A 17,117-nucleotide genomic window follows, 5' to 3' on the forward strand; every position below is an offset into this window, starting at 1 on the left:
AGAGAAAAAGCTGATGAAACAAGAGTCAGCATGTAAAAGCAAATGTATTAAGGTTTAGGACTTGTACACTTCATAACTGTTCATTTTGTTCACACATTTAAAATTCTGTGACAAAAATGACTATTCCATGGATTACAAAGGTCTCTGGATTACCCAATGTTAGCAGAACTAACATCCTCAAGAAAGGGGAGCCTGGGTGGCTCAGTTGGTAAGTATCTGACTCTTGACTTTGGCTCAAGTTAGGATCTCAGGGTCACGGGATCAAGCCCCATGTCAGGACCCATGCTGGATGTGGGGTCTGCTTGAGATTCTCTCTCTCCCTCCCCACTGCCTCTCCCCTGTTCTCTCTCTATCAGATAAATAAATAAATAAATAAATAAATAAATAAATAAAATCTTTAAATCCTCAAGGAAAAACTCTTTACCCAAAGGCCAATGAGTGTTTGTTTTGCATATACCCTCAGCTCCTAAGATATAAGCTTGAGGGGACACCTGGGTGGCTCAGTGAGTTAAGCATCTGCCTTGGGCTCAGGTCATGATCTCAGGGTCCTAGGGTCAAGCCCTGCATCGGGCTCCCCACTCAGTGGAGAGTCTGCTTCTCCCTCTCTCTCTGCCCCTCACAAACCTCCCCCCACACCTTGTGTTCTTCTCTCTCAAATAAATAAAATCTTTAAAAAAAAAAAAAAAAAGACAAACTTGAGGACTGAGAGAGAAGGAAGGTAATCACTAAGGAACTTGAAATCAAGGAAGAGTATCTACTGCTACCAGAAGAGACATTTCTAGTTGTGGCTGTCCAGAGTCACACCAAAGGTTGGAAGACATGGTCACATCCTTGTGAAGTGTGAATGAATTTAGTGAATCCTGGAATCTTCAGGTCTTTGCTGAGAAAAAAAAACCTAATGAATAAAAGTTCATGGATGCCTGCCCTCTTCCCAAGTGACAAACAGTGCTTGGTACGGGCAGGGTGATGGAGTTTGGGACCTCAGAGATCACACCAAAGGAAATTACCTATGAGCCAGTGGGGGACAAATGAGTTTGCCTGTAACAGAGGGCTCTAAACTGGTAGGCACAGAGACTTCTGATCCACACGCAACGCCGGTCAAGGCTTCAACTTGAACCCCAGCCACTTGGCATCGTGTCTATAGTAGCTGCCTGGTACAGTGGCTGGAAGGTTGCCGTTGTTTTATATGCTGCCTTCGGAAATACTGAATACCCTGGTTAAACGTAGGTAAGCTATATATTTGAAGTGGCTTATAAGAATACCTGTAAAAAATTAGGAAAATACCAATAAAGCAGGCATAGAAAAACCTGCAGATAGAATAAAAGAACAAGACCAAAGGAAGCGCTAAGACATAGATATGAATGCACTGTGAATCCACTCATTTCCTACAATGACCTGCAAATTGGGCTTTCAGTTTCCTGCCGGCCAAGGCACAAAGAGTAGCAAGAGCACTTTGGAGGGCGATCTGTGCTGTCCATGAGGGATAAATACATTTGTGTCTTTTGTGGGAGGGTGGGGGACAAGGAAGGAGTGAGTTTTCCGAATATTAATATTTGGTAACTAATTAGTTTTGAAGGTCTCTAAGCAGCCATTATAACAGTTATTACTTTCACTCATATGGCACTTAATGCTTCACAAAGTAATTTACACACTTTCTTTCATTTGCACAAAAATCCTGTGATGCAAGATTTGAGGGGATGGTATTATTAAAGCAATAATGTATCTCTCACTCAAGCATCCAGGAACTTCGCCTCCCTGGAAACACAGTGCAGAAGGAGAAGATAAGCAGAAAGATCTCTGAGATAAGAAACCAAATGGCAGAAAGTCTATGCAGAGGAAAGAATCTCCCTCGGAACCTATATCCCCTTATTTAGCCTGAAATTCTTTTTTCTTTTCTTTCTTTCTTTTTTTTTTTTTCTTTTTTTTTTTTTTTTTTTTTTTTTTTTGGCAGACAGAGATCCCAAGTAGGCAGAGAGGCAGGCAGAGAGAAGGAAGCAGGCTCCCTGCTCAGCAGAGAGCCGGATTCAGGGCTCGATCCCAGGACTCTGGGACTATGACCCGAGCCGAAGGCAGAGGCTTTAACCCACTGAGCCACCCAGCGCCCCTAGCCTGAAAGTCTAATACTTAACTTCGTTCCTAAAACCCTAGCAGATTAAAGGTAACAAACAAGGGACTATTACAGAGAGGCACTTTGAAAGCCTCCCAAAACTGAGACATAGGAAAGCAGGGTAGTGTAGAAACTGAAAACACCACAGGGCTCACAAAGTAGGGTACGCAGGGGTGTGTCAAAAGGTCAGGCCTGGACCCTGGCCCTCTAAGAATCAGGTGTTTACACGGTTACATGGTTACCTCACCAATCTTCCAGGAAACAAAATGAGCTCATGGTCACTGGCTCCCGACCCTTACAGCCTTTCAGTGACCTGCCAAGGCTCATAAGATAAAATCCTTATTAAATGGCCCACAAGGTCCTGCAGATTCTGGCTTCTGCTGCCTGCCTCTCCAACTGGTCTCACATCCCCTCCACTTCAACCCCACCTGAGTGGGCTTCTTCTGCACACTTTCTTCTCTCTTTCCTGAACCTGTCTCACTGCTGCCTCTCCTGGGCAACCTGAAAGGTCATTTTCTTGGGGAGCTTTACTCAATCCTGGAGTCTAGGTTTCCTTGTAAACCCTTAGCACTTTTGCATTTGAAAATGGATCATAGTTGCATTGAATCATTAGTTTGATTGTCGCTACCTGTTTCCTCCAGGGTACTGTGAGCTCTGGGAGAACAAAGGCCATGTCTGGAATACATGCGCAATAAATATTTACTGGAAAAAAGAAAAAAAAAAAAGAGTATGTAATGTCACAGCACAAGCATGCTACCTCTTCCTGGTAAATATTTCAAGTTCACTACAAGATCTTTTTGACAAGGGAGAAGCTATTATTTTCTTTATTAAAGCAAAAATAAAAGATTCATTATGGAGTAGAATGCAAAATTCGTATGAATTTTAAAGCTAAAGCACAAGCTTCCAGGAATGCTTCTGCCTACGCCCCCCCGATTTTTCTCAAGGCATTGTGCTTAAAATAATACAGAAACACGGTGTGGTAAAAGATCCACTTCCCAAGAGATCTGGATAACCAAGGCTCCTCTCCGTTTTACTTGATGAGAACGCGTACGAAGCAGGCTTCGCAAACCGTAAGGCTGTGTGCAAATATAACTTATTATTACTGAGAAATCTGTCCCGAAGAGGGGGGATGGCTTGGTTCGTACTGCACCGCCCATTACAGGTGAGGCTGGCGCCAGGACCCAGGTCTCCCGAGGCCCGTCCCGCCCGCTGTTTTTCATTAACGCACAGCACCTGCCACCTGCTCCCGGATGCAAAGGTCCCCTCCCTCCCAGCCACATCTGGGGCTGATGCCCTAAGCCGGCCCCCAAGACACTTCAAGTTCTGACCAACCAGAATCGAGAAGCGGGCAGAACACCCAGCCGGGCACTTGGAGGCTTCGGAAGAGGGAGGCTTTCGGCCTCGCCCTCAGGACCCGGCAGCTTCCCGGCAGGGCTGCCGACGCGGCCGGCTCGCTCGGGCCCGAACCCAGGAGGCGCTCCCTCTAGCGGCGCCGACGCAGGACTGCAGCGCGCCCCGGAGCCGCCGTCAAGCCGCTTTTCTGAGGGGGCCGTGCGGCCGCCGGGCTGAGAAGTGCCGCGGGTCTGCCCCGGGGCTGGGGAGCGGGAACGCTCAGGAGTAACTCGGGAAAGACACCACGCGCGGCTGCCCGGCCTCGCGGTCCTGCGCGCCGAGGTTGGCCACAGCCGCTGCTTAAGGGAAGCGGGACCCCCCTGAGGCGCCTGCAGAGGCGGGTGGAGGTCCCCGTCAGGGCCCGGGGCGCTGCGGCCGCACTTCCCGCTCCGTGCGCCCCGCCCGCGCGCGCCGGGACTCGCCCTCCCGGCCGGGGCGCGACCGGCTGCGGGAGGCTCCCGCGCCGCGCACGCCCACCCACGCCGGGGCGGGCGCGCCGGGGCTGGCGACCGCCGGGGGACCCCGCCCCGCTGCTCGGGCTCGCGCGGCGCGCGTGCGCGCGGGTGGGCGTGGGCGGCAGGGGCGCTACTAGCGCCGGCGTGTGCGCGCGCGCTCCCCCGGGCGCCCTCCCGCGCAGGCCGGCCCGGCTCGGCCCCGGCGCGCGTCACGAGGGGCGGGCGGGCGGGCGGGCAGAAGGGGGTGGGGCCGCGGACCGGAGGGGCCCGAGCGGCGGCTGCCGAGCCCAAGCCGGAGCGGGGCGAGGGCGGCTGCGGTCCCGGCGGCGGCGGCGGCGGCGGCGGCGGCGGCGGGAGAAGATGGTGGCGCTGGAGGTAGGAGCGGCCGGAGCGGAGCTTTATTCCCAGGCTTGGCCCCGGCGCTGTCATTAGCGCCGCCTGCTCCCGCGGGCCCGCGGACCCAGCTGTCAGGCAAGGTACCACAGCCAGAGAGGGAGGGGGGCGCCCGGCGCTGATGCTGCCCCCGACGGAGCCCCGGTCCTTGCCGGCGGGGGCGGGGGGTGGGGTGGCGGTGCTCCCGGGCGCGACCCGGGCTCTGAGGAACAATAGTGCGGATGAACGGGGACAGCCGGCGACATCCAGGGGCAATGCCTTTAGCCATCGAGCCAACGGGGCGGGGGAAGGAGGCGCTGAAGGCAGGGACGCCTGGTGTCCGGTGCGCGCGGAGATGCGGGGCTTTGGGGGCAGCGGGCGTGCCTGATGACAGTCATGCAAGGAGTGTGTGCGCGCGTGTGTGTGCGTCTGTGTGTGTGTGTGTGAAAGGTACAGCCAAGGGGATGGGGGCGGTGGACTGAAGGTGTTGGAGAATGACATTTCCAGGAATCCCCGCTAGGCTCGCTCATCCCTTGGCCGACTCTCCCGGAGAGAAGAGCGCGGTGGTGGCAGCGGCGAGGTGGGCAGGATGCACTTGGTGTGTGCGCGGAGAGAGGCAGCGGGATAGGTGCGGATTTGTAAAACCCCATGTGTGTAAGTGTGTGGATGTGTGTGTACTCGTGTGATTGCCTCCGCGGCTCCCCAACCTGAGCTCCAAACCCAGAGATGCGCGGGTGCCCTGACTCGCCGCCACCCGCTGTCTGTGGGACAGTGTCTGGTCTTGTGGCCCTGCAACTCCGAGTACAGTCTGTGTTCTGCTCTTCCGTGTGCATGGGATTCTCACTTCCCCTTTCTCTGGCTTCTTGACGCGGGGATGTGGAAGTGGGCATGTGGCTTCGGGCGCATGGCAGGGAAATAGGATCATGGTTACCCCTTCTGGGCTTGTTAGCCTCCCTGGATTTGAAGGCAGCCTCCACCCTGTGGGACCTCTCTCCTCAGCCCCTGTTCTGTAAGGGTCTTGGATGCCCCTGACTCTGCAGTTTCTATTGTTTATCTCTTGTCTGACCTGAAGGCGAGGGGGGTCTTTCATGGCCACATTCGCCTCTCCGTCCCCACAACTTTGAATGTCAACTAGACCTCCGTCCACATTCCAACAGTGGAAACCTTAGGGCTGAAGAATGGTTGATCTTTATGTTGGTTCTTCTAGAATGAGCTCTGGAGGTGTGTATAGAGAGAGGGGGTCAAGGGGAATATTTGAAGAGAAGAGAAAGATCGTACAGAGAAATGTTTCGTACGGTTGGTCAGCGTCACACAGGCAGGGCGTTTTCCGAAGGAATAGGGACACTTTATTTCTGCTGCTGGTGTCACCCACTCTTCCAGCTCTCACAATGGCTAGGTGGTCCATATATCATTCACGACCCGAAATCTCCTAAGACCCCTGGTGATGGGGTCCTGGTTTGGTAAAGTCTGCTTTCCTAGCCGATGTAGTCTGCTAACAGAGAATTCGAAAAATGTCAGGCTGGCAGTAAGTCACCCAGTGGGAGCCAGGACACGGAATTGCATCCAGAGTCTATGGCTGTTTAATTGTCTCTGCGCGATAAAGATAGGCTTGTGTGGGGCTGGGTAGAGATAGGGAGATAGCATATTCCTGTGTGTGTCCACTGCAGTTTGACTCCTCGGTGCCTGTATTTCTCCTGCGGTATTTGTAGGAATTCATGCACCTCTGCGCTTAATATCTTGGTGCTTCTTTATTAAAATGTTGTGTGAGAAGATTCGCCTGCTTAGAACATATTTAAACTACAACACCTTAAATTCTGCTGCATTGCTGTCAGAATCCAAACTAGCGGCCCCAATCCTCTTTGAAAAGCCTGTAGCAGTCATGGCTATATAAGTAAATATATACCACATTGGCCTCCGAGGGTTCTTTCTCTTTTTCTTTTTTAAAAAAAATTCGGTTTTGTTTTGCCAAAGCCTGAATGATACTGCTGTTACATTGAAAATAATAAAACTAGTGCTGTGCATGTATGTTTTTTTTTCTTCCTATGTATCTTCTCTTAATTAATGATGATACATGGAGCAGGTGCTCTTGAAACTGTAAACATTAAATTTCCCCATGTCCTTCAGTCAAGCCTTCTAAAATGTTAGTGTGACTTTATTGGATCCCCTCCAAGATTTAAGGATAGATTTATAAAAATGAATTTTGAACCTTAGTTTTACTCCCTATTAGTTCTGCCAGTGTCTTTCTGGGAAAAGTACTTATGGAATTTAAAAGGCGTTAGAAGAGGTTCTGTTTCTTTCTTTCTTTTTAAAATTTTCTTTATGCTTGCAAGCAAAAGCCAGAGATATAAAGGTCTTATGGGAAAGTTAAAGGGTATTAGAAATTGACAAGGTAAATACACTGTTTAGAAGAAGAATAATTATAAACAACATAGTCGATGACTCAGGAATTAGTGATTTCCTTTCTAGTGTAAATGAGATGATTTAAAAAATACAGTGCCTGGCTTTTCCAAAGATTGGACTCATAAATTTAATAGTACAGCTTAACTTCTATAATTCAGTCTGGTAAACAGTTGTACCTTTTGTTTTGTGTGGATGCATCTTCTTCACTTAAAGGGCCATTAGTGCTTTTTTTTTCCCCCCATTATTGAGTTTCTTAAAGAAGTTCATTTTTCAGAAAACTTGGAAGTAAAAGACATTTGAAAATTGGCCTGTGCAGCTGAAAGGAATAAACTATGGTACCATGGGGAGATGAGATTTATATCCTACAAGGAAAAACTAATTGTGGCTAAAATTGAGAGAATTTCAAGGACTAGAAGCCAAAGTTAACCCTTTGGGTTAAACTCATTAACTCACAAATATTTAACTGCGTACTACCTCTCAGTCTCCGTGTGCTTTGGATGAGTTTGGGAGATTGAGAGGGCCAGAGATGTGAAAAATAAGAAGACTTAGACCCTGCTCAGAGGAAGTTCATGGTCTGGAAATCTGGGAGATAGGGTGTACCTATAACTAACTATAAAAATGGTGTGAAATGGCTACCTTGCCAAAAAGCTATATTCCTTCAGTGCTGTGGGTATTCATAAGATGTAACAATGACTGGGTGCCTGGGTGGCTCAGTGGGTGAAAGCCTCTGCTTTTGGCTCAGGTCATGATCTCAGGGTCCTGGGATCGAGCCCCGCATCGGGCTCTCTGCTCAGTAGGGAGCCTGTTTCCCCCTTTCTCTCAGCCTGCCTCTCTGCCTACTTGTGATCTCTGTCTGTCAAATAAATAAACTAAAAAAAAAAAAAAAAAAAAAGATGTAACAATGACTTCCACTGGAAGAGCTGGGGAATGTTACGTGAAAGAGGTAGCATTTGAGCTGACACTGAGACAGGTGGTGTTTGGGCTGGCTGGGAACGGAAGGCATCCTTGAGGAATGAGTAGCAGAGACTTGGTGATGGGAAGGTGGGGGCTTGCCCAAAGAATGGTATGCTTTGGCTGAGGCACACAGAATGCCAAGGGATGTAATGAGAGGTCAGGGGAGAAAGATAGGTTGTTCAAGGTTATGGAACAGCTTGGGTACGGATTTCATTCAGTAAGCACCAGGGAGCCATGGGAGGTTTCTGAGGAAGAGTGTTGACAGGGTCAGAACTCTGCAGTAACCCTGTAGCATTGTGTTGGACATAATGCAATGAGAAAAGACTGGTTGTAAGGAGACCAGTTAGAGTCTATCCTCAAATTTGGGGTAAGAGGAAATGAGACAGCAGGAGTGGAGAGGAATAATGTGAACGCTGAGCAGGAAAGTCAGAAGTCATTGCTGGGCGCAGCTGAGACAGTGGTTGGGTCGTTGTCAGAGAGAGGTTCAGAGGAGGATGAGGAAGAGGAGAAAGGAAAGAGGTTTCGTCCTGGACAGGACAGATTCATCCAAGTGAAGGGACTAGAATACAGGTGTAGGTTTTCTGGAGAGAAGTCAGAGCTACAAAGAGAATTGTGAGTCATCTACTTAGGAGTGATTTTGATGCCTCAGGAATGGCTAGTGAAGACAATGGAGTGAAACAAAGCAAAAGATAAGGGTAAGGATCCTTGGGGCATGTCTGTATGTTGGAGGGGAGAGAGAAAGAAGAGGATTAGAACAATATTAAACAAACAATATTAAACAATTTAATTTAATTCTTTTTCTCTCCCCTCTAATTTAATATTAAACAAATTAATATTTACTTTGTTTAATATTTACTGCTCCATTTACTGGAGCAGAATGGTGCCAGTCATATGGTGCCACGGAAGCTGGGAAAGGTGAGGGAGCCACCACCATCCACATCTCATCAAACAGCACATCCCAAGGGCTGAGGGTAAGCAAAGGAAAAGCCACTGGATTGGATTCCTGGCTTTCCTAAAGTATTTTTTAGGTAAACAGTGGTGGCCGCCAGGCTGCCAGGTGTTAAAGAGTCAGAGGCTGGGCGCCTGGGTGGCTCAGTCTGTTAAGCATCTGCCTTCACCGCAGGTCATGATTCCAGGGTCCTGGGATCGAGCCCCACATTGGGATCCTCCTTGCCCAGTAAGGAGCCTGTTTCTCCCTCAGCCTGCTGCCCCTGCTTGTGCTCACTCACTCTCTCTCTGACAAATAAATAAATAAAATCCTTCTAAAAAAGTTTTAAAGAAGAGTCAGGGGTGATGCATATGGAAAGTGTGGAAAGACACACTTCCTTTTTAAATAAATCGGATGGCAAAGGAGGAAGGAATCTGATGCACCCAAGAAGTGGCGTACTATAGAGAAAGTAATGTTTTTAGCTTAAGAAGACTAGAGCCTCCTTTATCGCCAGAGAAGAATCCACAGAGAGGAAGAGACATTGAAAATGTGTGAGAGAGTCTAAGCGGACAGAATGGAATCCTCAAGAAGATGGGAGAATCCTGGGGAAGGCAGGAGAAGGACTCTCGAGACAGAAGCCTGGGGGTTTTGAGGTGGAAAGAGAATCGTTAGACCGTCATCTTCTAAGTAAAGTCAAAGGACAGGTGGGCAGATTGAGACCGTAAGTAGAATAATGAAGTCTTGGAGTGCGCCTTGTGGAAAGGTAGCGGTGAGTCAGTTGGGGGGAACAAAGGTTACCACCTAGCTATGAAGGCCTGAACGTATAGTGAAACCAATAAACCCTATTTAAGCAGAGCTTGACAACTACTTATATAATTTTTGTAATAGAGCGCATTTAATGTCGTTAAATATAGTGGTTCCTCTTTCCCTTAAACTCAATGAAAAGAGAAAAATGTTTACCTTTAAAATTAGCTGAATAAAGACCTCCACCTGAAGTATTTCCCGTGACTTTTCTCTCTGAGGGACTGCTGACTTAAATCAATAAAGCATATAGTAAAATAATGGGGGAAAAATTGTTTTCAAAAAGATGAGCTTTCTTTATCTATAACAGCAGGATATGGCTTTACAGGGAAGTGTGAAGTCGATTTTTCAAAAGAAAAATCAAATATAGCACCTCACCCAACACCATACTCATCATAAGGACTCAATAAATATTTGTCACATGAATACATGAATAAATTTTTCTTTTTTGTAAGCAAGGTAGAGTATCCAAGATCCAAAATACGGGGATTTCTTTCTTATTTACACCATGGACATTGAATGAGTTGCATTCCATGGTCCATACAGGTTTATGGTAGAATTAAACCAATTTTATTTATTCATACCTGCAACATATGTTGAAGCTTAACCAAAAAAAAAAAAATTTTTTTAAACAAAACTGTTTTTTCACAAAATAATCGTGTATCCTTTAGATCCTTGAGCTATGGGGCTTTCATGATTCCAGATGAGTTTATAGCATTTCGACTGTGGTGAGTGATGATTTTGAAGTCCTCCGATGAAATCATTTATTCATTCCTTCAGCAAGCATTCACCAAGCGCCTCCTCTAGACCAGACACTCTTCTAGGTACAAGGGATACAGCAAAGGGGAAGAAGTCTCTACTTTTCACCGACTTCTTAGCAGGAAGAGAACAAATAAGCAAATATATATCATGTCAGGGGGCGACAAGTGCCGAGAAGAATAAAGCAGAAAAGATCATAGGGCGTGATAATGTAGAGGGTGCTGTTATTTTCATAGAGGGTGTTCAGGGAAGGCCTTGAGCAGAGAGAGCTTAATGGGAGGTGAAGGAATGAGCTGCACAGACATTTAGGGGAAGGGCCTTGGAGCCAAAGAGAGCATCGAGAGCTCAAGGCCTGAGGTGGGAATGTGCTTGGTGTGATCGAGGAACAGCAGGGAGGCCTCCTGGCTCTCCTTGCTTCACCAGGCCATGCCCTGTCTTCCCAATGGGTGGAGTGGTCAAGTGTCCCTTGAGGGACACTTAAGGACAATGTGATGCTTTGCCTTTCAATATTTAACCAGTTGCCCATAGGCCTCACCAGCTACCATGTTTGGGCTGACCTGCGTGTGAATCAGTGCTGAGTTTGTAAAAAGGTGGATGTCCTCCAGCAAACCTTTAAGGTTGGAAAACTTGAAAACTGGCTCTCTTGGGGCCATGATAAAATTCTAGTCAGCTGGAAGCTGTGCCTCTCCTGGAACGGCCACATGGCCCTTCCGCAGTCTGAATCTTCTTTAGTTATAGGGTTTCTTTCCTCCCTCCATGTTTCTTGCCCCATTCTCAAGTCTACAGTCCTTGAATATGTTTTGTTCACCTGGGCACACCCTACAGCCCACAGAAAAATGTCTGTGCATCAGTAAGGGGTCATCGAGCCCTTATGGAAAGGAATGGATGAGACGTTGCCAGAGACGTAAGTCATGGAGGTGTAAAGCTCGTTCGCCTTGACTTTTGTAGACAGCTGGTTTTCAAAAAGGACGAAATCACCACATGAGGCTGAAGTAGTTTGTGCGTGCAGGGCCTGGGATAAGGACTTGGGCGCAGGTAGATTTTGAGGGGAGGTGATCCCAAGAAGCAAGAAGCAGGCTCTGGAGGCACGGGAGAAATCCCTTGGGTGGATAAGCAGAAGGCAGGGTGGGCTAGAGGTGGGAGTCTGTCAGCTTGTTTGGGAGGTGTCCTGGCAGAGCTGGGGCGGGGGCGCGGGGCGGGGAGGACTGGGGACATGAGACAGGGCATCACATCCTCCTTTCCACATGGAACAGTGATAACATAAAGAATTTTTTAAACACATAAGAATGGTTGGAAAGCAGCTATTGGTGTTTTAATTGAGGGATTTTAATATATTGGGATAGTGAACCCTAGTTCACTCCCAGCCCAGCTCTGAGGACCCTCGGTTACCTGGGAGGCAGATTACCGTATATGCCCATGTATAAGGTACCTACAGTTATAAGATGGTTCCCAATGTTCCAATGATACGTTTTTTTTTTTTTTTTTTTAAAGATTTTATTTATTTATTTGACAGAGAGAGATCACAAGTAGGCAGAGAGGCAGGCAGAGAGAGAGAGAGAGAGAGAGAGGAGGAAGCAGGCTCCCTGCTGAGCAGAGAGCCCGACGCAGGACTCGATCCCAGGACCCTGAGATCATGACCTGAGCCGAAGGCAGCGGCTTAACCCACTGAGCCACCCAGGTGCCCCCAATGAGACGTTTTTTAAAGAGCCTTTACATCAGCTTGAAAACACACATTTGGGAGATACATATGAAGGGTGAGATGTCTGCTTGTATTTAATTTATTAATTTGCTTGCATATATTTAAAACCACATTATATAAAATTAGTAATTTAGAAAATACGACATCCTTCTCCCCTCCTATTGTAATGAAATCACTTATTCATATCTTCCATGTGTTTCTTTGACTTGAGGGCCACGTTTGGCATATTTCTATCAACTGGTTTGAAATAAAGCACTTCTCAACTGACACCGACACTACAAACTGTCCCAAGTCACTGCGTGTCCATTTAGATAACAGAAGAACAGTTGTTTTTTTCCCTTTCTTCTGCTGGGTATATATTCACGGTCTCCACAACCCAGCACCTCTGAATGGCTTGGATAAGGACATCCAATACAGGCAACGGTGAAGGAATTTTTTTTTTTTAAAGATTTTATTTATTTATTTGAGACACAGAGAGAGAGAACAAGCACAAGCAGGGAGGAGGGGCAGGGGCAGGGGTAGAAGCAGGCTTTCCACTGAGCAGGGAACCTGACATAGGGCTTAATCCCAGGACGCTGGGATCATGACCTGAGTGGAAAGCAGAGGCCTAACTGAGCCACCCAGGTGCCCCAACTGTGAAGGAATGTTTATTTAAATTGGTATTAAAATCTTGGCCTCCTTTGTGCATGTTTGCATGCCTCCGTCCTGTCATTCTTTTTCAGCCACGTGAAGTCCAGAAGCATCCCTCTCCAGTACCAATGGCAATTATTTCAGGCTATCTCCCGCAAGACTGTTCTCAAGAAACCTCTGAAACCTACACTTCCTTTTCATGAAATCTTCAGACTTAATGGAAAAACATGTTTTTTACCTGGTCTCTCCCTTTAAAATCCATTGTCATCCCACCCAGCATTAATGAATTGCTTGATTTAGGCTCCTGTGATCTTGGAGATAATGGGCTCTTTGCTTTGCTTATTCTCAAGAAAGGAATTGAGGGAACAGCCTCAGGAGATGGGAGCTTTCTATGGAGTCAAACGTAAGGGGACTTCCCTTTTCCAAAGTCTGATTTTGGGTAGCGGTAAACCCATCCCAGTCCACTAAATGTACTCTCCAGCTCCCTCCTCTCCTACTCCATGGTGAATTCACTAATGTGAAAAATACCGCAATCATTTATTTCATAAAGGTGTTGATTCGTTATCATTCTGAACAATATAATCATTTATATTTCTGATTTCTGATAAATTCTCTATCTTGAGATCAATTCTGTATTCATTAACAGGTACACCTTATTTTAAAGAGGAGGTGTACTTGACAAGTTCTGCACGTATTTTTCCCCATAAATTGTAGCGTGTTTTAAATGCAGAGGAAGAGTTTGTCAATGAAAGAAATCCCATTCAGCAGGAATAATTAAGCTCTTAACGTGGCTGTTGAGTGAATTAGGATTCTTACACTGAACTTTCCTAACCTGGATCTCCCCTGCTTCGGTGGCTTTAAAAATTTTTGGACCATGATCCCTAGTGAAAAATACAATTTCCACCAGAGCCCAGCAATATAGGTGAGTGAATATAAGCACACAGGCGTGTGTGCGTGCACACACAAACACATCACTGGAAGAGAAGTTTCACTCAAGAGTACTTGTCCTTTATAACGTGTAATACACTCCGATATTTTCTGTTTTGTTCTGTTCTGTTCCATATGGTTGGCAGCCCATTAAACTGATTTCAGCACTAATGGGCTCTGACACGCAGTTCAAAAAACACTGTTCTGTTGTATTGTATCCATCAACAAGAGTGCTTATTTTCTTACGGTGTGAAATAATTTCATGTCGGAAGGTTGGGTTTTTTAAAAATGTGTTTCAGATCATTAGCATATTTGGATATTGGGTGGTGTGTGTTTGTATAATGTCATAGTAGTCCTAAAGGGAAACTTTATTGTTTAGTAAATATTTTATTTCTGAAAGAAGGAATTATTCGTGTGGGAACTGGAAAGCGGAGTCAGATGAATGGATCCATTCTCAAATCTGGTGGCTTTCCTGGGCTGTGCAGACCACGCCCTGTCACTGGGCCCTGACCTCACCATTGGACTGATTACTCACTGGCCTGCCTAATCTCTCTGTACAATTCTCCCCACACCCCCCGCCCCCCTCCTCCCTTCCTGCCGCTTACAAACAGCAGCCCCCAGGCCCCGGAAGTTCAATTACTTAATCCTCAATTGCAACCAAATATATTTCCTCCCTGATGTGAAAACAGTTTTACACCCAGTTCTCTTCCAAATAACTTGAAAGTACAAGAATTTTTTTGTCCCCTGAGCTAATACCTAGGGGAGTCTTGTCCTAAAGGGGCTAGAATTTGTTCCACAGGTGGAATGTTTTCATAGTGTTAGGTAGTAGGAAAGTCTAACCTACTCTTACACTCAGGTATGAATGCCTCCTTTATGGCTCTCTAGTGTTCTGATAGGAGTACATATCATTCATTGTTTTAAATGTTCCACAGCTTCCCCATCCAGTGACTGAAAATAATAAGGTAACATTACGCCTGCAAAGTGCCAGGCATTGTGCTGAGTAGTCCATAGCTAACTCATCTGCTTCTCGTAATGATCTCATTTACTCTTTACAACCTCATCAGGAGGGGGGTTATGCAGCAGAGAGGGCTCTGAGGCTCCCAGAGGTCCTGCCAGCGATTAGGGCACTCATGTCGGGCTCCAGGGACACACACCATCTGAGGCTACTTCTGCCCTACAAAAACGTGTAAACCAATGAGAAAAGCTGTATTCCGATAGAACTTTATTTCTGGAGACTGAAATTTGAATTTCATATCTCTTCTACATGTCACAAAATTTTGGTACCTTTCTTCCTTTTTTTTTTTTTTTAACCATCTAAAAATATAAACCACTCCCAGCTCTCAGGTAGTAGTACAACAACAGACAGTAAGCCGGAACTTGGTTTTCTGACTCCTGGGCCCAGATAGTTCCTGCTCAGTCTTCTTTGTCCCAGGGCCCAGCAGTATCCCCTCAGCCCCACTCACCCAGCTGGCCTCCCTTCTTTATGATGTCCTTGTCCCACATGGTGTGTGTCTGTGAGTGTGCGTGTGCGCACGCGTGCGTGTACGTGTGTGTGTGCGCGCTGCTCTTGCAGTGAGGGCTTCTCTCTACTCTCAGCGCCATGAGACAGTTGTGACTTGGTACTGCCATCAGTTAACCCCCAATATTGAACTAGTCTCTGGATTGGGCCAAGCCTCAGTATCTCCAGCCGTAAAAAAGCAGAATGATGAAACTGCCTTTCCTATCTCTTCTCACATAGGACGGCTGGGAGGGTCAAATGAGGTATAAAAAGGTAGAGAAAAGTAAGGTAGATGCATCACTTCCTTCATCGTGACCTTGAGCAGAAGTAATGTCTCCCTCCTCTAAACAAGGAGTGGGCAAGCATTTCCAGTCTAGAGCCAGATAGGAGGTAGGTTCTGCAGGCCAGACAGGTCTCTGTCACAGCTTCTCAGCTCTGCCGCTGTAGTGCAAAAGCAGCTACAGCCAACATGGAAACCAAAGAGCGTGGCCCTTTGCCAATAAAACTTTATTCGTCTTTGTCGAAACTTGAATTTCATATCACTTTCACATGTCACAAAATTTGGATTCCTCTTTTGATTTTTTTTTTTTTTTTGACCATCTAAAAATGTAAAGAACCTCTCGCATCTCCCAGGCAGTCCAAAAACAGGTGGTGGGCTGGATTTGTCCCATGGAATCTAGTTTGCTGACCCCTGGAATAAATTCCACTTGTTAGCAAGCAACCACGGTTCACTTTGGACGACAGCAATGCGTGCCCACTTTATTCCAACTCTCTCTTGCCCTTCTAAAATACACATCTGCCCACCCACATTTTTCCCTACCTGCTTTGGCCCTGGGAAGGGTAATAGCATATAGATAGCATGCACGGAAACACACACATAGGAAGTATATGCTCAGAACGTGTTTGTTGAATAAATGGGGAAGAGCAAATCTTGCTTTTCTCTGTATCTTATTTTTCTATCTTTAACAGAAATTCCACCTATTCTCTAGTAAACTTTTGGGAATGACTGAGTCAACTTTTGTAATTAAATTTTGGGAGCTTTAAACTTCATGGCTTGATGTCCCTCCCCCCGCCCCCGCCATTAACTATAGAAGGAAAAGAATGTCAGGGAAGAAAGAAGGGGGAAACAGTCAAAACAAAAATCCACATTTCAGCAAAAAAAAGGCTTATTGGAGAATAATGAGAGTGGCCAAACATTTAGCTTTGGTCCCTGGGGCTTCCTATCACTCTAGGAGCTCCGAAGGCTGCCAGCTGCCCTGCTTTTTGCTGTGCTTTCCCAAAATTTTCACTTGGGGGCCAGAACTCTGTGCATTCGGCTATAAACCAAGAGGACCCGGTAGAATGTGCTTTATCTCTTCATCTGTATGTCCCCAACATGCGTCAAGGCATCACACACATCTCTGAATGGCAAAGCCTGGAATGTGGCTCCTGTTTTATTTTTGGATAAGTATAGGCCCAGAAGTAAAATAATTAAGAGATATATACGTTTACATTTTTCTTCTCAAAGTGAGATGGACAGAAACTGGGTGGTGGGTTTATAGCCGCATGTACATGTGCGTTATTTAACCACATGATGATGAATATGTTACTCTGTTCTATCATGAAGAAATTATATATGTGTGTGTGTGTGTGTTTAAGGGATGGGAAGAAAGGAATAGTCTAGAAAATTGGAACTGGAATTATTTATAGCATGTACCCTTTAATAACATTTGTTAAGGAAAGGAGCAGTTAGGTCAGCTTTCGAATAAGCACTTTTTTAGCGTGCCAAAATATATTAATTATCTGTAATCCGGGAAAAAGCTCCATGACCGGTGTAAAACACATTATAAAGTGTGCTTTCAGGTTGGCGTAGACGGCCCCTGCTCTAAAAGACGCCGTCTAGCCTGGAAGACAGAATGTTAAGCTGGTGTCAGAAGCATACATGACATTCGGTCATGTGAGGCCTTTGAAGCCTGTTTGGGCAAGAATGAAGGCGGAGGGGTTCAGGCTTTCGTTTCCTATTGTGTCTGAGCTGCTCTGGGTGAGACACAACATAGGGCTTGCTGGCTCTCTAAAGACTGTTTCCAAAATGACCCTTAGTGGGTGGAGGCAGAGGGGGATGGGAGGGGCGGTGGGTGGCAGGTGGCTTACCAGAGAGCCACAAGGTGGTGGGGAGCTCATTACCTGTCCATCTGCAGTTTCTTGTACAGAAGGAG

At 46.6% G+C, this 17,117-nt stretch overlaps 1 protein-coding gene across 7 annotated transcripts in view; it reads left to right on the forward strand.

Moving 5' to 3' along the window:
• Positions 1-3,488: 3,488 nt before the first annotated feature.
• APBA1 (amyloid beta precursor protein binding family A member 1) overlaps positions 3,489-17,117 on the forward strand; it is a 199,300-nt gene continuing 185,671 nt past the window's right edge. For 4 of the 7 annotated variants that reach the window (XM_032308661.1, XM_032308660.1, XM_032308665.1 and 1 more), the window contains exon 1: positions 4,201-4,430. The gene's annotated coding sequence lies outside the window, so the exon portion shown is untranslated. Of the gene's footprint in view, positions 3,782-4,200; positions 4,431-17,117 lie in introns of those variants that run through there. The other 3 variants (XM_032308663.1, XM_032308662.1, XM_032308664.1) reach the window with 2 other exon arrangements.

The sequence above is a fragment of the Mustela erminea genome, chromosome 12 (assembly GCF_009829155.1).
Source record: "Mustela erminea isolate mMusErm1 chromosome 12, mMusErm1.Pri, whole genome shotgun sequence".
Taxonomy (NCBI): Eukaryota; Metazoa; Chordata; class Mammalia; order Carnivora; family Mustelidae; genus Mustela; species Mustela erminea.